Source organism: Bufo bufo, chromosome 5, assembly GCF_905171765.1.
Source record: "Bufo bufo chromosome 5, aBufBuf1.1, whole genome shotgun sequence".
Taxonomy (NCBI): domain Eukaryota; kingdom Metazoa; phylum Chordata; class Amphibia; order Anura; family Bufonidae; genus Bufo; species Bufo bufo.
The window spans coordinates 564,153,452-564,176,117 of record NC_053393.1 but is presented as its reverse complement, the minus strand read 5'-3'; the positions used below and the strand labels follow the sequence as shown (position 1 = coordinate 564,176,117).

Here is a 22,666-nt window from a genome sequence, read left to right as displayed (position 1 = left end):
GTAACCTTTAAGTAACAAAATGATTATACCCACTCTTTGACTCTCATCCCCAGAAGAGTTAAGACGTAGTTTAAAATATAATTTGCACGACTCCCTGAACCGAATAAAATTGTCACTTCCCCTTGAAAATCTATCCAGGAGAGCGACCTTAGGTTCAGGACAGGCCTGGTTCCCACTACCGGAACCAACCGTCGGTGGTCTCTGGATCTGTGAGATGGTCGTGCGGAGGTCAGCTACCTCCAAAGACAGCCCCTGCAGTTGTTCGACCAGTGCAGAAATGGTATCCATCGCTGCTCTGACACAAACAAAATTGAGTTTTTTTGGCGGTTGATAATGTCACAATGTAGGGGGAGGGGAGGTACATAGAATGACAACAGAAAAAAAATGACCAGAAGCTAGGCCTCACGGCTAGGGAAAGGGATAAGGTCACCACCTAGGAAACCCTAAACCTAGCCCTGACTTCTGTCAGTATAACTAGACCCTGAAGGTGGGAATATTCATACACCGGAAACCTAGGCCCTAGTAACCCTGAATATCCCTAGGAGTAGTGACAGGGTCTGAGACCACTGGTTCCTTCCCAGATGAACGAACCAGTGTCTCGCTGAGGCCTAGTAAACAACGAGCAAATGGGAACAACACAATACAAAGAGAAGTACACTTATCTTCAATAGAAAATAGATGAGCAGTAACTCAGATGAGGACCACACACCAGCTCTTCCAACTCCAGGCAGATAATATCAACCGCATGGTATGAAGTGTGAGTCCAGACTAAATAGAGGAGCAGTAATGACCACAAGCTGCACCTGAGACAAGAGGTGTGGTCATTACCAACAACAACAATGCAACAAGTGAAAACAGATGACCTAACGTCCAGCCAGTCTCTCAGATCTTCTAACCTCTGTCACTGGGGGGACCGTGACAGCACCACCCTGGGAGCCACACTGCCATTGTCGCTGACTACGTTGCACAGAAGCGTTTGCTCCCGAAGAAATGGAGCGACACCCGGGTCAGGCAAGTCTGCAAAGACAGTTTTTATATGCTTGTGTAAAGCTTTTATATTGTAAGCTGAATAAAGTGTGTGTAGTAACGGTACTTCACTATTCGCTCATATTTTCTTTGGATGTGAGTCAAAGGTAAAGGTGTGGAGGGGGAAATAACATCAGTGATTGGAAAAAGGATTGGAAACAGCGGTGAGATGGAGGAGAGCTGTGCCTTAGGGAAGTCAACCGCTGCCTCTTAAGATAGAAAGAGCAGAACCTTTTCTTGACCAGCTTTCTGGGATTTGTGTTGGCGTAGATCCGGTAACGTAAACTACATTGCAGTTGCAGTTGTCAGGGAGATGTCAAGTGGGAAATTTGCTGCTTAATGCAACTGTTTTTTTTTCACCCAGACTCATCAGGTGAAAGAAAGGAGAAGCAATGTTCTGCCCTGTGTCACGAACCAGCAGGTGTGGACTTAAAGTGCTATGTGACCAAACTCCTCTGAGGATGTTGCCTAAATGAACCCCTCGTTCCTCACAGAAGACTTTCCCGAAGACAACACCAGGTCACTACCTCTTCAGGTGGGTTGGCACACAAAGCAGCTGGCCCAGGCTGATCACGGGGTACCAAAGCAAGGTAACCAGGTGTGACAGTGCAGGATCAAAGGATGAGGCAGAGGCGAAGTCATACAAGCAATAGGTCAGGGCAGGCGGCACAGGTACAGGTCAGGCAATCCAGGTCAGCAACAGGAGAGTCGAAATGAGCAGGCAAGGATCAGAGAGGTAGCGGAATCCAGGAGACAAGCACAGGTCAGGAGTTCAGGAACGCAAGCATGTACAGAAGGAACCTTAGCAGGACACAAGGACCTCTGACGCTTAGGCACTTGATAAGAGAGCTGGACCAGTTATATAGGTGCAGGAAGGCAGAGATTGGTCATAAGGTCAGCATAGGTCACGTGCTTAACCCTTGACATTAAACAATGTGCTACGGGTACAGGCTGGAAGGCATGCTGCGCCTGGGGCTGGAAGAAAACCATGGTGGAGGCACATGGGCAAGATGGCACCTGCAAGGACCGAGCCCGGGTCTGTGGTGGTGAATAGGTAGACACTGGCAGCTGACCACCGCCGCTACCTGCCCCGCAATGTAGCTGGATGAGGACAATGACAAAGGCGGCCAGGGAGGACACAGAGCCTGGTACCACAGCAGTGAGTAGGGGGACATCGCCTGTATCACGGTCGGCGTGGCTATCACATACGTGACACAGAGGGAGGGAACGAGGAAGGCCCTGCCCAAGTGAGAGGGAAGATGGTGACCCCTGACTCACCTGGCGGCTGGCACCTGGCTGCCCTGACGTCCCTAGACGGGTTCCTCACCCGTACGCCGATCACGTGCCTAAAGCCCTGGCTTTCCCTGAGCTGAGCCCTAGGTAGTGAACAGGGCGATGGGAACACTAGTCCGCACCACTAACTCTAAGGGAAAACACCAAGGGAAGGACAAACAATACAAACTCAACATATATTCCCAGGTGGGCGACAACAGGAGACAACAACAAGCCCAACAGGGATCCGGAGGGTAGCACTCAGGAACGACAACCAGGATTAACCACTCCAGTGGGTCAGTATAGATGTCCAGGCAGGAAGCTCTATAACTGGCAACTAGAGAAGTGTGAGGGGAGAATATAAGGAGGTAGGGAGTGGCAGACAAGAAACAGCTGAGGAGGAGAAGCTACGGATCCCTGAGAGAGACAAAAAGGATAGCAAGGCAAACACAGAAAACAATCACTAAGAAACAACGTGATCTTTAGATATAGAGCGCGCAGCCACCCGCTGCGACTTCCTGACCCCGGGTATAACGGAGTCAGACGTGGCTCTTGATACCCTCGTGACAGTACCCCTCCTTTCACGAGGGGCCTCCGGACACTCAGGACCAGGTCTCTCCGGATGAGAGGCATGGAAAGTCTGAATTAACCTGTTGGCGTTTAACCTCTGACGCTGGAACCCACATTCTTTCCTCGGGACCGTAACCCCTCCAATGCACCAGATACTGAAGAGAGCGGCGGACCCGACGAGAATCAACAATTCTGGCTATTTGAAACTCCAGATTACCAGCCACAATGACAGGAGGAGGTGGCAGCGGCGATGGTTCTAGAGGTGGAACATACTTCTTGAGTAACGATTTATGGAAGACGTTATGGATCTTAAAAGTCTGAGGTAGCTCCAGGCGAAAAGCCACAGGGTTAATGACGGCTACTATTTTATAGGGACCAATGAACCTAGGACCCAGTTTCTAAGAAGGAACCTTCAACTTAATATTCCTAGTAGACAACCACACATAGTCATTCACTCCTAGGTCCGGACCTGGCGACCGTTTCTTATCGGCCATGCATTTATATTTACCACTCATCTTTTTCAAGTTAACTTGCACCTTCTGCCATACCGATGAAAGAGATGAAGAAAACCTTTCCTCTTCGGGAACCCCAGAAGACCCCCCCTCTTTGAAAGTACAAAATTGGGGATGAAAACCGTATGCACCAAGGAATGGTGACTTGCCAGTGGACTCCTGATAATGATTATTTATGGCAAACTCAGCTAACGGTAAATATGATGACCACAACTCTTGGTTTTCAGACACAAAACACCTTAAATATGTTTCTAGGTTTTGGTTGGTACGCTCAGTCTGTCCATTCGACTGAGGATGGAAAGCTGAGGGAAAGGACAAGTGTACCCCCAAACGGGAACAAAAAGCTTTCCAAAACTTAGAAATAAACTGGGTTCCCCGATCCGAAACCACATCGGAAGGGACCCCGTGAAGCTTCACGATTTCACTGATAAACACCTGAGCGAGAGTTTTAGCATTAGGAAGTGTGAGTAGCGCAATAAAGTGTACCATTTTGCTAAACCTGTCTACTACTACCAAAATAACAGTTTTACCCGCCGACAACGGTAAGTCAGTGATGAAATCCATTGACAGATGTGTCCATGGCCTATTGGGGATGAAAAGTGGCAATAAAGACCCTGCTGGACGTGTATGAGAGACTTTCGCGCGTGCACAAGTAGAACAAGTAGACACGAAATCCATTACATCCTGACGCAACCTTGGCCACCAAAAACGACGAGATAAAAGCTCCAAGGTTGCTTTACTACCCGGGTGTCCAGCAAGTGCCGAATTATGATGTTCTTTTAATAATTCAAGACGCAGGTTTAACGGTACAAACAATTTCTCTGAGGGACAAGAGGCCGGGGCGTCCCCCTGAGCCTCTAACACCTTTCCCTCTAGAACAGAGTGTACAGCAGAGACAACCACTCCTCTTTGTAAAATAGGTACCGGATCACAAACATTACCCCCTCCAGGGAAACTACGAGATAACGCGTCTGCCTTGGTATTTTTTGCCCCAGGACGATAGGTGATTACAAAAGTTAAATCTGGTAAAGAATAGCGACCACCTAGCTTGTCTAGGAGTGAGACGCTTAGCCGATTCTAGGTACAGAAGGTTCTTGTGATCCGTAATCACCGTGACGGGGTGGATTGCTCCCTCTAAGAAGTGACGCCACTCTTCAAGCGCCAGTTTAATCGCCAACAGTTCCCTATTTCCAATATCATAATTCTTCTCCGCAGAAGATAATTTTTTGGAAAAGAAAGCGCAAGGACGCCATTTGCCAAGAGACGGACCCTGAGACAATACAGCTCCCACTCCCACCTCTGACGCATCTACCTCGACAATAAAAGGCTGGGAGACATCAGGTTGAATTAGAACAGGTGCCGAGGTAAACCTCTCCTTTAGAGAGGAAAATGCATTTTTAGCGGCGTCAGACCATTTGGAAAAATCCGTCCCCTTCCTAGTCATGTCGGTAAGGGGTTTAACGATCACTGAATAATTTTTAATGAACTTTCTATAGAAATTAGCGAAACCCAAAAACCGTTGTAGGGCTTTAAGGTTCTCAGGAAGATCCCAATCTAAAATTGCCTGGACCTTCCCAGGATCCATGCGGAAACCTGAAGCAGATAATAGATATCCCAGGAACTGTAATTCCTGAACAGCGAAGACACATTTTTCAATTTTCGCATATAATTTATTCGTCCGTAGGACCTGCAGTACTTGCCTGACATGCACCTCATGTGTTTTCAGATCAGCCGAATAAATTAAGATATCATCTAGGTATATGACTACAAACCTGCCGATGAGATGACTAAAAATATCATCAACGAAATGTTGGAAGACAGCGGGGGCATTGGTCAGACCGAAAGGCATAACTAGATTTTCATAATGCCCCTCAGGGGTGTTAAAAGCTGTCTTCCACTCATCCCCTTCCCTGATACGAATCAGATTGTAGGCCCCCCTAAGATCAAGTTTGGAGAACCACCTAGCACCCGCAATCTGATTAAAAATGTCAGGAATGAGAGGAAGAGGGTATGGGTCACGGATGGTTATCTGGTTTAACTCACGGAAATCTAGGCAAGGACGCAGGCCCCCATCTTTCTTTTTAACAAAGAAAAACCCTGCAGCCACGGGTGAAGAAGAGGGTCTGATGTGTCCCTTAGCCAGACTCTCGGAGATATAATCTTTCATGGCTTGTCTCTCGGGACCCGAAAGATTATATAACCTGGTCTTGGGTAATTTTGCCCCGGGAATCAGGTTAACCGGGCAATCATAAGGACGATGAGGTGGTAGTTTCTGACAACCCTTTTCAGAAAAAACGTCCTCAAAGTCCGAAATAAATGTAGGTAGGGAAGCTATGGAGGCGATTAAGCAATTGTTATTTAAGCAATTCTCTCTGCAATGCTCACTCCACTCCAATATCTCCCTGGCCTGCCAATCCACCACTGGATTGTACGCTATCAACCAGGGAAGACCCAATACCACCGGAGAGGGAAGGCCCTCCAGAACGTAACATGAAAGACACTCGTTATGGTGGTCCCCTACCCGAAGGTGTAAATTACGAACAATGTGGGTGAGGTTTCTCTGAGACAGAGGAGCAGAATCTATAGCGAATACGGGAATAGGTCTCTGCAGCGTACAGAGAGACAAACCCATAGTGCGGGCAAAATGGGCATCAATCAAGTTTACCCCCTTAAGAAAATATAGAGAAGAGTGATCAATGTAAGGAGAGTGGTCCAGAGGATTAGAGGAAAGTACGGTGCATGGAGAGCGATGGATGGGGAGTCATAAGAAAATAGAGAAGAGTGATCAATGGAAGGAGAGTGGTCCAGAGGATCAGAGGAAACTACGGTGCATAGAGAGCAATAGATGTGGAGTCATAAGAAAATATAGAGAAGAGTGATCAATGGAAGGAGAGTGGTCCAGAGAATTGGAGGAAAGTGATAAGAGGAGAGCGATAGATGGGGAGTCATAAGAAAATATAGAGAAGAGTGATCAATGGAAGGAGAGTGGTCCAGAGGATCAGAGGAAAGTACGGTGCATAGAGAGCGATAGATGGAGAGTCATAAGAAAATATAGAGAAGAGTGATCGATGAGAGGAGAGTGGTCCAGAGGATCGAAGGAAAGTACAGTGCATGGAGAGCGAAAGATGGAGAGTCATAAGAATATATAGAGAGAAGAGTGATCAATGGAAGGAGAGTGGTCCAGAGGATCGGAGGAAACTACAGTGCGTGGAGAGCGATAGATGGGGAGTCATAAGAAACTAGAGAGAAGAGTGATCAATGGGAGGAGAGTGGTCCAGAGGATCGAAGGAAAGTACATTGCATGGAGAGCGATAGATGGGGAGTCATAAGAAACTAGAGAGAAGAGTGATCGATGAAGGGAGAGTGGTCCAGAGGATCGAAGGAAAGTACAGTGCATGGAGAGCGATAGATGGGGAGTCATAACAAAATAGAGAGAAGAGTGATCAATGAGACGAGAGTGGTCCAGAGGATCAAAGAAAAGTACGGTGCATGGAGAGCGATAGATGTGGAGTCATAAGAAAATAGAGAGAAGAGTGATCAATGTAAGGAGAGTGGTCCAGAGGATCAGAGGAAACTACGGTGCATGGAGAGCGATAGATGGAGAGTCATAAGAAAATATAGAGAAGAGTGATCAATGGAAGGAGAGTGGTCCAGAGGATCGAAGGAAAGTACAGTGCATGGAGAGCGATAGATGGGGAGTCATAAGAAAATATAGAGAAGAGTGATCAATGTAAGGAGAGTGGTCCCGAGGATCAGAGGAAAGTATGGTGCATGGAGAGCGATAGATGGGGAGTCATAAGAATATAGAGAGAAGAGTGATCAATGAGAGGAGAGTGGTCCAGAGGATCAGAGGAAAGTACGGTGCATAGAGAGCAATAGATGGGGAGTCATAAGAAAATATAGAGAAGAGTGATCAATGGAAGGAGAGTGGTCCCGAGGATCAGAGGAAACTACTGTGCATGGAGAGCGATAGATGGGGAGTCATAAGAAAATATAGAGAAGAGTGATCGATGAGAGGAGAGTGGTCCCGAGGATCAGAGGAAACTACGGTGCATGGAGAACGATAGATGGAGAGTCATAAGAAAATATAGAGAAGAGTGATCGATGTAAGGAGAGTGGTCCAGAGGATCAGAGAAAACTACGGTGCATAGAGAGCGATAGATGGGGAGTCATAAGAAAATATAGAGAAGAGTGATCAATGGGAGGAGAGTGGTCCAGAGGATCAGAGAAAACTACGGTGCATAGAGAGCGATAGATGGAGAGTCATAAGAAAATATAGAGAAGAGTGATCAATGTAAGGAGAGTGGTCCCGAGGATCAGAGGAAAGTACGGTGCATGGAGAGCGATAGATGGGGAGTCATAAGAATATAGAGAGAAGAGTGATCAATGGAAGGAGAGTGGTCCAGAGGATCAGAGGAAAGTACGGTGCATAGAGAGCGATGGATGGAGAGTCATAAGAAAATATAGAGAAGAGTGATAAATGAGAGGAGAGTGGTCCAGAGGATCAGAGAAAAGTACATTGCATAGAGAGCGATAGATGGGGAGTCATAAGAAAATATAGAGAAAAGTGATCAATGGAAGGAGAGTGGTCCCGAGGATCAGAGGAAAGTACGGTGCATGGAGAACGATAGATGGGGAGTCATAAGAAAATATAGAGAAGAGTGATCAATGTAAGGAGAGTGGTCCAGAGGATCAGAGGAAACTACGGTGCATAGAGAGCGATAGATGGAGAGTCATAAGAAAATATAGAGAAGAGTGATCAATGTAAGGAGAGTGGTCCTGAGGATCAGAGGAAAGTACGGTGCATGGAGAGCGATAGATGGGGAGTCATAAGAATATAGAGAGAAGAGTGATCAATGGAAGGAGAGTGGTCCAGAGGATCAGAGGAAAGTACAGTGCATGGAGAGCGATAGATGTGGAGTCATAAGAATATAGAGAGAAGAGTGATCGATGAGAGGAGAGTGGTCCAGAGGATCAGAGGAAAGTACATTGCATAGAGAGCAATAGATAGGGAGTCATAAGAAAATATAGAGAAGAGTGATCGATGAGAGGAGAGTGGTCCAGAGGATCAGAGGAAACTACGGTGCATAGAGAGTGATAGATGGAGAGTCATAAGAAAATATAGAGAAGAGTGATCAATGTAAGGAGAGTGGTCCCGAGGATCAGAGGAAAGTACATTGCATAGAGAGCGATAGATGGGGAGTCATAAGAATATAGAGAGAAGAGTGATCAATGGAAGGAGAGTGGTCCAGAGGATCAGAGGAAAGTACATTGCATAGAGAGCAATAGATGGGGAGTCATAAGAAAATATAGAGAAGAGTGATCGATGAGAGGAGAGTGGTCCCGAGGATCAGAGGAAAGTACATTGCATAGAGAGCGATAGATGGGGAGTCATAAGAAAATAGAGAGAAGAGTGATCGATGGAAGGAGAGTGGTCCAGAGGATCAGAGGAAACTACGGTGCATGGAGAACGATAGATGGGGAATCATAAGAAAATATAGAGAAGAGTGATCAATGTAAGGAGAGTGGTCCAGAGGATCAGAGGAAACTACGGTGCATGGAGAGCGATAGATGTGGAGTCATAAGAAAATACAGAGAAAAGTGATCGATGAGAGGAGAGTGGTCCAGAGGATCAGAGGAAACTACGGTGCATGGAGAGCGATGGATGGGGAGTCATAAGAAAATATAGAGAAGAGTGATCGATGAGAGGAGAGTGGTCCAGAGGATCAGAGGAAACTACGGTGCATAGAGAGCGATAGATGGGGAGTCATAAGAAAATAGAGAAGAGTGATCAATGGAAGGAGAGTGGTCCAGAGGATTGGAGGAAAGTGATAAGAGGAGAGCGATAGATGGGGAATCATAAGAAAATAGAGAGAAGAGTGATCGATGAGAGGAGAGTGGTCCAGAGGATCATAGGAAAGTACGGTGCATAGAGAGCGATAGATGGGGAGTCATAAGAAAATACAGAGAAGAGTGATCAATGGAAGGAGAGTGGTCCCAAGGATCAGAGGAAACTACAGTGCGTGGAGAGAGATAGATGGGGAGTCATAACAAAATAGAGAGGAGAGTGATCGATGTAAGGAGAGTGGTCCAGAGGATCAGAGGAAAGTACGGTGCATAGAGACCGATAGATGGAGAGTCATAAGAAAATATAGAGAAGAGTGATCAATGGAAGGAGAGTGGTCCAGAGGATCGAAGGAAAGTACAGTGTATGGAGAGCGATAGATGTGGAGTCATAAGAAAATAGAGAGGAGAGTGATCAATGGAAGGAGAGTGGTCCAGAGGATTAGAGGAAAGTACGGTGCATGGAGAGCGATGGATGGAGAGTCATAAGAATATATAGCGAAGAGTGATCGATGTAAGGAGAGTGGTCCAGAGGATCAGAGAAAACTACGGTGCATAGAGAGCGATATATGAGGTGTCATAAGAAAATAGAGAGAAGAGTGATCGATGTAAGGAGAGTGGTCCAGGGGATCGGAGGAACGTGAAAAGAGGAGGGCGATAAATGGGGAGTCATAAGAAAATAGAGAGAAGAGTGATCGATGGAAGAAGAGTGGTCCAGAGGATCAGAGGAAAGTGTGGCGCATAGAGAGCGATAGATGGGGAGTCATAAGAAAATAGAGAGAAGAGTGATCAATGGGAGGAGAGTGGTCCAGAGGATCAGAGGAAAGTGTGGCGAGAGTGTGTGTGAGAGCTGATATGCCATCCTTGCCTGTCCCAGTTGGCTTTGGTCCCCCTCCCTTATCAAAGTAAGATCGATATAATGAAACTCAGCCGATGCTTAGAGATGTGTACAATGATACCGCTTTGACTTTGCTGGGGGCCCAAATCATCATTAAAGGAGGACTTTGCTTTCCTTAAAGAAACATTAGAAAAAGTGTCTGAACGTACGACTGCTGTAGAAAGCCGCGTCAGTAATTTTGAAGATTGAAGAGTCGAAGGGACCCAAACTACATAATATTTTGAAAAATGGCTGCTTAACATATTTGGTAAAACAGTTTTGTCCTCAATGTTTGCAGTAGAAAGAGCCCATCGAGCACCAATGAGACCATTACCACCAGGTGCTCCGCCAAGGGCGCTCCTGATTATGTTATTACAGTACCAAGATAGAGAGACCTGAAGGATGTGACCATTGATGGAAGCCAGATTGCTTTTTATCCAGATTTTCTTCTATGATTCAGAAGAAGCTGCTACATTTTATGATGTGTCCAGCTCGAGAATTACTGTAAAAGGAGAGACTTTCTTTTTGTGATGATCCTAAAGCGGCTCTACGGTGGTTAGACCATAATGTATGATTAGCTAAGAGGATGAATGGTACAATGTGCCCGGGACTGTATCTTCTTTTCATACTATTATTAGTGATGATGGACATTGAGTTGTTTTTCTATCAGAAGGACTTTCGCCCTGGAAGTTTTTTGACGGGTGAAGGAAAAAAGGGAATTTTTGTTTTGCTGCACAATGGGTCTCATTCTCCATGTGGGTGGGTTTTCTACCGAAAGTGGCGACAATCTATATATACACAGTACAGACCAAAAGTTTGGACACACCTTCTCATTCAAAGAGTTTTCTTTATTTTCATGACTATGAAGGCATCAAAACTATGAATTAACACATGTGGAATTATATACATAACAAACAAGTGTGAAACAACTGAAAATATGTCATATTCTAGGTCCTTCAAAGTAGCCACCTTTTGCTTTGATTACTGCTTTGCACACTCTTGGCATTCTCTTGATGAGCTCCAAGAGGTAGTCCCCTGAAATGGTCTTCACTTCACAGGTGTGCCCTGTCAGGTTTAATAAGTGGGATTTCTTGCCTTATAAATGGGGTTGGGACCATCAGTGGCGTTGAGGAGAAGTCAGGTGGATACACAACTGATAGTCCTACTGAATAGACTGTTAGAATTTGTATTATGGCAAGAAAAAAGCAGCTAAGTAAAGCAAAACGAGTGGCCATCATTACTTTAAGAAAGGAAGGTCAGTCAGTCAGCCGAAAAATTGGGAAAACTTTGAAAGTAAGGGCTATTTGACCATGAAGGAGAGTGATGGGTTGCTGCGCCAGATGACCTGGCCTCCACAGTCACCAGACCTGAACCCAATCGAGATGGTTTGGGGTGAGCTGGACCGCAGAGTGAAGGCAAAAGGGCCAACAAGTGCTAAGCATCTCTGGGAACTCCTTCAAGACTGTTGGAAGACCATTCAGGGGACTACCTCTTGAAGCTCATCAAGAGAATGCCAAGAGTGTGCAAAGCAGTAATCAAAGCAAAAGGTGGCTACTTTGAAGAACCGAGAATATGACATATTTTCAGTTGTTTCACACTTGTTTGTTATGTATATAATTCCACATGTGGTAATTCATAGTTTTGATGCCTTCATAGTCATGAAAATAAAGAAAACTCTTTGAATAAGAAGGTGTGTCCAAACTTTTGGTCTGTACTGTGTATATATATATATATATATATATATTATTATTATTTTTTTTTTCACACTCAGTACTTAACCTGTATTTATATGATGGGGAAAGTTAAGTTCTTTACAAGGAAGGTTGGGGGCCCTACTTAGAGGTACACTGCATTTAGATATCAGACATTTTGGCCCTCCATTGTGTGTTTCCAAGAAACGCACTTAGTAAAAAGAAAAGCCCGGGGGCGATCTACCATTGTGTCCGTACGTCCCTCTCATACCCAGAGTCATTCCTTCCCAATCAATAGTAGACGCGGAGGGGAGATACGTCTGTCATGTAGGCTATATTACTGCAGTCTATATACCTCCACCTTGTGAGGACAGCGTGCCTAACAGGGCAATGTCTTTTGGGTTTCCTTCTCCGATACGTCCCCTTATCATTTTGGGAGATTTTAATAGATACATTCAGCCATATCTGGATAAGTTCACTAATTGTTCTTCTTTGCTGGACAGTCCATGTACGTTGTGTACTGGAGGAATTAAACACGTATGATCGGTGGAGGATTAAAAACCCAGGTGTTCGTCACTTTTCAAGCAGGCATCATACCCTTTGTAGAATAGATATGGCATTGGGTATCGATCAGACGCTACCTACATTGGCAGAGGCAGATGACCTCACTAGAGGCCTTGCGATCATTCTCCTTTGACGGTTAGTTGTGGACTTGTAAGAAGAAGACTACACAACACCAGTCTCTGGAGGCTCAATCCTCTCTGGCTTAATGTGATAGTGGTAGATGGGGTGATAACGGACATTAAATGCAATTTTATAAATAATATTGGCTCAGCGGCATCAGGAATGGTCTGGGATGCTATGAAGGCGTCGCGGCTCTTTAATACAACAGATCAATAGGGTAAAACGACAATCTAGACTCCTCACTTAGAGGACTGATGGCAGATTATTCCCCCGCGAATGTCATGGCTTGGCAGGAGGCGCAGAAACCTTTTTCCTAGATGTTGCCACATATAAGAGACCTTCTATATATCAGAAATATTATGAAGAGGAGGAAAAGGCGGATCGACCAATGGCTACGTTGGCCCGGATCCATACTGGCCCCTCCCATGTTCTATCTGTAAGGTGGTGGTGTCCGATTCCAATGAGATTTCCATGTTATTATGCCTCATTATACCCTTCTAAGTTGATGGGCCCCTGGTGGAGATATGTAACGTTTTGGGGATATATTGTTGCCTAGGTTTTTGGAAGTCTGCAATGACTCTCTAGTTAATGGGGGAACCTATGGTTGTGGTGCTTTTGAATCCAGGAATAGATCCCCGATTCCTACAGACCGATCTCCCTTCTTCCAGAAGATATAAAATATTAGCCAAAGTGCTGGCACATCTAAAGTAATTACTTATATCTATACGGGATTTATGCCGTCCAAGTCCACAGCTACAAATCTCCGTCAGCTTTTTATTAATTTGCAGATCCCTTCTGGTCAATATGGTTCTAGAGTAATATGTCCATCAGATGCGGCAAAGGCTTTCGTCTTTCCTAGGACGTAGACGTGTGTAACTGCTGGTGAGGAGAGGGACACAACCTCGTTATTTGATAGTTTCTATGAATATAGCAGGTTACAATACTGGAATTTATCACCATTATGAAATATGTTTCCACCAAAGTGGTGATTGGGAGAGTTTGAGAAGGTGCCGAGCGCTGATGGGCTCCCGTGGAGATACGTAACGTTGTCTAGGGTTGTCTGACCCAATTGTTGTAATACTGAAGATATTACAATACCTAAATCCCGAGACATATTTCTATGCAACTCTTGAAGGGATGGGACACAGACCGTTCTACCGATAAAGTGTCCTCTATTTCAGTGATAATGATCTGGTTGGAGGCGCGAGGCTTTAGGAAACCGCTAAGACCTCTCCTGCTCCATCACCTATGGACAGAGACGGTACGATACCTACATCTATATGGTCCACCCCTCGGTTACCTGAACTGCTAAAGGTGAAGGGATTTTCAGTATGGAAAAAATGGGGATAAGACTCTTTCGCTACACTTCGTACGCAGACTCTCGCTACACTTCATAGAGTCTAGAAGACTCCTCTATGTCACTTACCGCCGGCAGACACCATATGGTGGTGCTAGTAATAATTAACTCTGGGTATAGCTGACCCTTCCAGAGAGTCCCGTGCTATGTGTCTTAGGATTGCCTCCTGAGATTTCGGCATCATCGGCCAATACTGGATAAACGAGAGCCCACCTACCCAGAAGGTTAATAAAGCTACACATCTGGAAAAGGGCCAATATCAGATATCTGAGCCGTTGTGGCCTCATGGCTCAACCACCCAGACCTATCGTAGAGGAGTCGGTAAAGGTTACAGTCGGAGATGAAGAATGGGGGGATGGGGTCCACTGTGCAGCAAATAAGGGGAGCCGACTGCCTTAATGAATACTTCTGTTCAGTTTTTACAAAAGAAAAAGAAGGAGAAGGACCTCCACTAGAAAGGATGACTAATAAATCGTTTGATGCATGAGTCTTTACAGAGGAAGATGTTCTAAGTTTGCTGTCTAAGGTGAAGACAAATAAGTCACAGGGGCCTGATGAGATACACCCAAAATTATTAAAAGAGCTTAGTGGTGAGCTGGCAAAACCGTTAACAGATTTATTTAACCAATCATTAGTAACAGGAGTCGTCCCGGAAGATTGGAAATTGGCAAATGTCGTGCCCATTCACAAGAAAGGTAGTAGGGAGGAATCGAGCAACTATAGACCAGTGAGTCTGACATCAATAGTAGGCAAATTAATGGAAACCCTATTAAAGGATAGGATTGTGGAACATCTAAAATCCCATGGATTGCAAGATGAAAAACAACATGGGTTTACTTCAGGGAGATCATGTCAAACAAATCTTATAGATTTTTTTGACTGGGTGAATAAAATAATAGACGGTGGAGGTGCAGTAGACATCGCATATCTAGATTTTAGTAAGGCTTTTGACACTGTCCCACATAGAAGACTTATCAATAAACTGCAGTCATTGAGCATGGACTCCCATATTGTTGAGTGGATTAGGCAGTGGCTGAGTGACAGACAACAGAGGGTTGTAGTCAATGGAGAACATTCAAAACAAGGTCATGTTACCAGTGGGGTTCCACAAGGATCTGTACTGGGACCAATTTTGTTTAATATCTTCATAAGTGATATTGCAAAAGGCCTCGATGGGAAGGTTTGTCTTTTTGCTGATGACACAAAGATATGTAACAGGGTTGATGTTCCTGGAGGGAAACGCCAAATGGAAAAGGATTTGGGAAAACTAGAAGAATGGTCAGAACTCTGGAAACTGAAATTTAATGTGGATAAGTGCAAGATAATGCACCTGGGGCGTAAAAACCCAAGGGCAGAATATAGAATATTTGACACAGTCCTGACCTCAGTATCTGAGGAAAGGGATTTAGGAGTAATTATTTCAGAAGACTTAAAGGTGGGAAGACAATGTAATAGAGCAGCACGAAATGCCAGCAGAATGCTTGGATGTATAGGGAGAGGTATAAGCAGTAGAAAGAGTGACGTGCTTATGCCGCTGTACAGAACACTGGTGAGACCTCACTTGGAGTATTGTGCGCAGTACTGGAGGCCATATCTCCAGAAGGATATAGATACTCTAGAGAGAGTTCAGAGAAGAGCTACTAAACTAGTACATGGATTGCAGGATAAAACTTACCAGGAAAGGTTAAAGGACCTTAATATGTATAGCTTGGAAGAAAGAAGAGACAGAGGGGATATGATAGAAACTTTTAAATACATAAAGGTAATCAACTCGGTAAAGGAGGAGAGAATATTTAAAAGAAGAAAAACTACCACAAGAGGACACAGTTTTAAATTAGAGGGGCAAAGGTTTAAAAGTAATATAAGGAAGTATTACTTTACTGAGAGAGTAGTGGATGCATGGAATAGCCTTCCTGCAGAAGTGGTAGCTGCAAATACAGTGGAGGAGGTTAAGCATGCATGGGATAGGCATAAGGCCATCCTTCATATAAGATAGGGCCGGGGGCTATCCATAGTATTCAGTATATTGGGCAGACTAGATGGGCCAAATGGTTCTTATCTGCCGACACATTCTATGTTTCTATGTTTCTATGATGATGTATTGCTTTATTTTCCTTGTTTTTTTTTCCTTTATTTTTTTGTTTTGTTTATTTTGCTGTTTTTTATTTGTGTCATTGTAATTTTGCAAAATAACAATAAAAAAGATAGAAAGGGAAAAAAAATGAAAAAAGAAGAACAATAGATGAGGAGTCATAAGAGGACAATGCTAGGAGAGTGATCGATGGGAGGAGAGTGTTTAATGGATGGAGAGAGATGGGAGGAGCATGATAGGTGGAGGTCAGAGTGATCGATGGGAGGAGAATGGTGAGGCCTAATAGAGAGTAATAGAAGCTGAGTCCGCGATAGGACTGATAGACAGAGAGTGATAAGAGAGTGATACAATGAGAGCGCTCTCTGCGGAGTTATAAGAGGAGAGTGAAAGGTGGAGAAAGATACGATGACGAGCGGTGCATGGAGAGCGATAGGAGGAAAGTGAGAAGAGGAGAATGAAAGATGGAGAGCCATAAAAGATGAGTGACAGCAAGAGAGTGATGGGAGGAGATGGACAGGAGAGCAGAGAGGTAGGAGGAGAGCTATAGGTGGAGATGGACAGGAGAGCTGTAGGAGCAGCATGGTAGGAGGAGAGCTATAGGAGGAGATGGACAAGAGAGCCGTAGGAGCAGAGGAATAGGAGGAGAGCTATAGGAGGAGATGGACAGGAGAGCCATATGAGCAGAGGGGTAGGAGGAGAGCTATAGGAGGAAATGGCACAAGAGCTGTAGAAGGAAAGCTATAGTAGGAGATGGAAAGGAGAGCTGTATGAACAGATGGGTAGGAGGAGATGGACAGGAGCGCTGTAGGAGTACATGGGGTAGGAGGAGGGCTATAGGAGGAGATATACAGGAGAGCTGTAGGAGCAGAGGGGTAGGAGGACAGCTATAGGAGGCCATGGGCAGGAGAGCTGTAGAAGCAAAGGGGTAGGAGGAGTGCTATAGAAGGAGGTGGACAGGAGAGCCATATGAGCAGAGGGGTAGGAGGAGAGCTATAGGAGGAAATGGCACAAGAGCTGTAGAAGGAAAGCTATAGTAGGAGATGGAAAGGAGAGCTGTATGAACAGATGGGTAGGAGGAGATGGACAGGAGCGCTGTAGGAGTACATGGGGTAGGAGGAGGGCTATAGGAGGAGATATACAGGAGAGCTGTAGGAGCAGAGGGGTAGGAGGACAGCTATAGGAGGCCATGGGCAGGAGAGCTGTAGGTGCAGAGGAGGAGGAGGAGGAGAGCTATAGGAGGATATGGACAGGAAAGCTGTAGGAGCAGAGGGATAGGAGGAGAGCTATAGGAGGAAATGGACAGGAGAGCCATATAAGCAGAGGGGTAGGAGGAGAGCTATAGGAGGAAATGGCAGGAGAGCTGTAGGAGCAGAAGGGTAGGAGGACAACTATAGTAGGAGGTGGAAAGGAGAGCTGTATGAGCAGAGGGGTAGGAGGAGAGCTATAGGAGGAGATGGAAAGGAGAGCTATTTGAGTACAAGGGTAGGAGGAGCGCTATAGGAGGAGATGGTCAGGAAAGCTGTAGGAGCAGAGGGGTTTGAAGAGAGCTATAGGAGGAGATGAACAGGAAAGGTGTAGGAGCAGAGGTATAGGAGGAGAGCTGTAGGAGAAAAGTGACAGCAGGAGAGTGATGGGAGGAGATGGCCAGGAGAGCTGTATGGGCAGAGGGATAGGAGGAGAGCTATAGGAGGAGATGGACAGGAAAGCTGTATGGGCAGATGGGTAGGGGGAGAGCTATAGGAGGAGATGGCCAGGAGAGCTGTATGGGCAGAGGGATAGGTGGATAGCTATAGGAGTAGATGGCAGGAGAGCTGTAGTAGGAGATGGACAGGAGAGCTGTAGGAGTAGAGGGTTAGGAGGAGAGCTATAGGAGGAGATGGCCAGGAGATCTGTAGAGGCAGAGGGATAGGTGGATAGCTATAGGAAAAGATGGCAGGAGAGCTGTAGGAGGAGGTGGACAGGAGAGCTGTAGGAGTAGAGGGTTAGGAGGAGAGCTATAGGAGGAGATGGCCAGGAGATCTGTAGGGGCAGAGGGATAGGTGGATAGCTATAGGAGTAGATGGCAGGAGAGCTGTAGGATGAGATGGACAGGAGAGCTGTAGGAGTAGAGGGTTAGGAGGAGAGCTATAGGAGAAGAAGATGGCAGGAGATCTGTAGGGGCAGAGGGGTAGGAGGAGAGCTATAGGAAAAGATGGCAGGAGAGCTGTAGGAGGAGGTGGACAGAAGAGCTATAGGAGCAGAGAGGTAGGAGGAGAGCTATAGCAGGAGATGGACAGGAAAGCTGTATGGGCAGATGGGTAGGGGGAGAGCTATAGGAGGAGATGGCCAGGAGAGCTGTATGGGCAGAGGGATAGGTGGAGAGCTATAGGAGAAGATGGCAGGGGAGCTGTAGGAGGAGATGGACAGGAGAGCTGTAGGAGTAGAGGGTTAGGATAAGATGGACAGAAGAGTCGTAGGAGCAGAGGGGTGTGAGGAGAGCTTTAGGAGGAGATGGACAGGAGAGCTGTATGGGCAGAGGGATAGGGGGGAGCTATAGGAGGAGATGAACAGGAGAGCTGTATGGGCAGAAGGATAGGTGGAGAGCTATAGGAGAAGATGGCAGGAGAGCTGTAGGATGAGATGGACAGGAAAGCTGTATGGGCAGAGGGATAGGGGGGGAGCTATAGGAGGAGATGAACAGGAGAGCTGTAGGAGTAGAGGGTTAGAAGGAGAGCTATAGGAGAAGAAGATGGCAGGAGATCTGTAGGGGCAGAGGGGTAGGAGGAGAGGTATAGGAAAAGATGGCAGGAGAGCTGTAGGAGGAGGTGGACAGAAGAGCTATAGGAGCAGAGAGGTAGGAGGAGAGCTATAGCAGGAGATGGACAGGAAATCTGTATGGGCAGATGGGTAGGGGGAGAGCTATAGGAGGAGATGGACAGGAGAGCTGTATGGGCAGAGGGATAGGTGGAGAGCTATAGGAGGAGATGGACAGGAGAGCTGTATGGGCAGAGGGATAGGTGGATAGCTATAGGAGTAGATGGCAGGAGAGCTGTATGGGCAGAGGGATAGGTGGAGAGCTATAGGAGTAGATGGCAGGAGAGCTGTAGTAGGAGATGGACAGGAGAGCTGTAGGAGTAGAGGGTTAGGAGGAGAGCTATAGGAGAAGAAGATGGCTGGAGATCTGTAGGGGCAGAGGGGTAGGAGGAGAGCTATAGGAAAAGATGGCAGGAGAGCTGTAGGAGGAGGTGGACAGAAGAGCTATAGGAGCAGAGAGGTAGGAGGAGAGCTATAGCAGGAGATGGACAGGAAAGCTGTATGGGCAGATGGGTAGGGGGAGAGCTATAGGAGGAGATGGCCAGGAGAGCTGTATGGGCAGAGGGATAGGTGGAGAGCTATAGGAGAAGATGGCAGGAGAGCTGTAGGAGGAGATGGACAGGAGAGCTGTAGGAGTAGAGGGTTAGGATAAGATGGACAGAAGAGTCATAGGAGCAGAGGGGTGTGAGGAGAGCTTTAGGAGGAGATGGACAGGAGAGCTGTATGGGCAGAGGGATGGGGGGGGGAGCTATAGGAGGAGATGAACAGGAGAGCTGTATGGGCAGAAGGATAGGTGGAGAGCTATAGGAGAAGATGGCAGGAGAGCTGTATGGGCAGAAGGATAGGTGGAGAGCTATAGGAGAAGATGGCAGGAGAGCTGTAGGAGGAGATGGACAGGAGAGCTGTATGGGCAGAGGGATGGGGGGGGGAGCTATAGGAGGAGATGAACAGGAGAGCTGTATGGGCAGAAGGATAGGTGGAGAGCTATAGGAGAAGATGGCAGGAGAGCTGTATGGGCAGAAGGATAGGTGGAGAGCTATAGGAGAAGATGGCAGGAGAGCTGTAGGAGGAGATGGACAGGAGAGCTGTATGGGCAGAGGGATGGGGGGGGAGCTATAGGAGGAGATGAACAGGAGAGCTGTATGGGCAGAAGGATGGGTGGAGAGCTATAGGAGAAGATGGCAGGAGAGCTGTAGGAGGAGATGGACAGGAAAGCTGTATGGGCAGAGGGATAGGGGGGGAGCTATAGGAGGAGATGGACAGGAGAGCTGTATGGGCAGAAGGATAGGTGGAGAGCTATAGGAGGAGATGGCCAGGAGAGCTGTATGGGCAGAGGGATAGGGGGGGGGAGCTATAGGAGAAGATGGCAGTAGAGCTGTAGGAGGAGATGGACAGGAAAGCTGTAGGAGCAGAGGGGTAGGAGGAGAGTTATAGGAGCGGATGGACAGGAATGCTGTAGGAGCAGAGAGGAGAACTGTAAGAGCAGATGGGTAGGAGGAGAGCAATAGGAGGAGATGGACAGGAGACCTGTAGGAGCAGAGAGGTAGGACCAGAGCTATAGGAGGAAATGGACAGGAAAGCTGTAGGAGCAGAGGGGTAGGAGGAGAGTTATAGGAGCAGATGGACAGGAAAGCTGTAGGGGCAGATGGGTAGGGGAGAGCTATAGGAGGAGATGGCAGGAGAGCTGTAGGGGCAGAGGGGTAGGAGGAGAGTTATAGGAGCGGATGGACAGGAATGCTGTAGGAGCAGAGAGGAGAACTGTAAGAGCAGATGGGTAGGAGGAGAGCTATAGGAGGAGATGGACAGGAGAGCTGTAGGAGCAGAGAGGTAGGACCAGAGCTGTAGGAGGAGATGGACAGGAGAGCTGTAGGAGCAGAGAGGTAGGACCAGAGCTGTAGGAGGAGATGGCCAGGAGAGCTGTAGGAGCAGAGAGGTAGGACCAGAGCTGTAGGAGGAGATGGACAGGAGAGCTGTAGGAGCAGAGAGGTAGGACCAGAGCTGTAGGAGGAGATGGCCAGGAGAGCTGTAGGAGCAGAGGGGTAGACTCACCAGTATATTTGTCATCTGGGAGATCACTTTTTCCACTTATTTGAGCATGCAGTCCCTGGTAACTGGTGGACTGTCTCTCACAGCAATCTCCAGCCACTTCTGCCTCTCTCTGTATTCTCTGGTCACCCTACTCTCACTGGTAAATGCCTGTTACTCCTTGTACTCTCTGGTATGTGCCTGTCTCTCCATGCACTTTTTCTCTCCCTTCACTATCTGGCCACCTGCTGCCTGTCTCTTCCTGCACTTTCTGTCTTTCCTTTTACTTTCGAGTTATTTGCCGTCTCCCTGCACTCTCTAGTAAGCGTCTCTCTCCTTGCACTCTCTAGTAAGTGTCTCTCTCTCTGCACTCTCTAGTAAGCGTCTCTCTCCCTGCACTCTCTAGTAAGTGTCTCTCTCCCTGCACTCTCTAGTAAGTGTCTCTCTCCCTGCACTCTCTAGTAAGTGTCTCTCTCCCTGCACTCTCTAGTAAGTGTCTCTCTCCCTGCACTCTCTAGTAAGCGTCTCTCTCCCTGCACTCTCTAGTAAGTGTCTCTCTCCCTGCACTCTCTAGTAAGTGTCTCTCTCCCTGCACTCTCTAGTAAGCGTCTCTCTCCCTGCACTCTCTAGTAAGTGTCTCTCTCCCTGCACTCTCTAGTAAGCATCTCTCTCCCTGCACTCTCTAGTAAGTGTCTCTCTCCCTGCACTCTCTAGTAAGTGTCTCTCTCCCTGCACTTTCTGCATCTGTTTGTATACTTTGCTATGTGAATTCTTCTCCCTGCAGTCTCTGACCATGTGACACCTGTCTCTGCTTGCGGTCTCTGGGAGTGGCTGTCTCTCCCTGCAGTTTTTGGTAGTGGCAATCGCTCCCTGCAGTCTCTGCTCAGTGACGGTCTCTCTCTGCAGTGTGTGATTGTCTCTCCCTGTAGTTTCTGGCAGCGGCTGTCAATTCCTGTCAGTCTCCGGCAGGGGGTGTCTCTCCCTGCAGTTTCTGGCAAGTGGCTTTCCTCCCTGCAATCTCAGGCATTGGCTGTCTCTCACTGCAGGCTCTGGTGAGTGTCTGTCTCTTCCTGCAGTTTCTCGTGAGTGTCTCTCTCCCACTGCAGTGTGTAATTACCTCTCCCTGCACGGAGTCTCCCTGCAGTCTCTTGTGAATGGCTTTCCTCACTGCAGTCTCTGGGATAAGCTGTCTATCCCTGCAGTCTCTGGTTTCTCTCCCTGCAGTCTCTGGTAATTGTCCCTGCAGTCTCTGGCAGGAGCTGTCTTTCCCTGCAGTCTCTGGTAGGAGCTGTCTATCCCTGCAGTCTCTGGTGTTTCTTCCTGCAGTCTCTGGGGAGTGTCTCTCCCTGCAGCCTCTGCGAGGATCTGTCTCTCCCTGCAGCCTGTGTCAGGAGCTGTCTCTCCCTGCAGTCTCTGGCCGGCTGGTCTATATTCTCCGGCCACTGTATGTCGGCCCCAACACTCTTTGTTCAGCGGCTGTCTCCCTGCATTGTCTGCCGTCTCGCTGCACTCACCCTGCAGTCTGTGGGAGTCTCCTGCTGCAGCCGCTCCCTGCAGTGCATCATGGGAAGATTCTGCAGGGAGAGGGGGAGGAGACAGAGACATGCAGGACAGAAGAGTGCGGGAGAGACTGCTCAGAGAGAGACAGCTCAGAGACTGAGAGACAGCTCAGAGACTGAGCATAGAGAGACTGCTCAGAGACAGCTCAGAGAGAGAGACAGCTCAGAGACTGAGCAGAGAGAGACTGCTCAGAGACAGCTCAGAGAGACAGCTCAAAGACAGAGAGACAGCTCAGAGAGACAGCTCAAAGACAGAGAGACAGCTCAGAGACTGAGCAGAGAGAGACTGCTCAGAGACAGAGAGACAGTTCAAAGAAAGAGAGACAGCTCAGAGAGAGACTACTCAGAGACAGAGACCGCTCAG

General features: G+C 47.2%; 1 protein-coding gene across 1 annotated transcript in view; it reads right to left on the bottom strand.

The window, feature by feature from the left end:
- Window positions 1-21,147, bottom strand: part of LOC121000942 (zinc finger protein 260-like) — a 35,885-nt gene extending 14,738 nt beyond the window's left edge. The window contains exon 1 of the mRNA XM_040431762.1: window positions 20,768-21,147. The gene's annotated coding sequence lies outside the window, so the exon portion shown is untranslated. The remainder of the gene's footprint in view (window positions 1-20,767) is intronic.
- Between the last annotated feature and the right edge of the window lie 1,519 nt (window positions 21,148-22,666).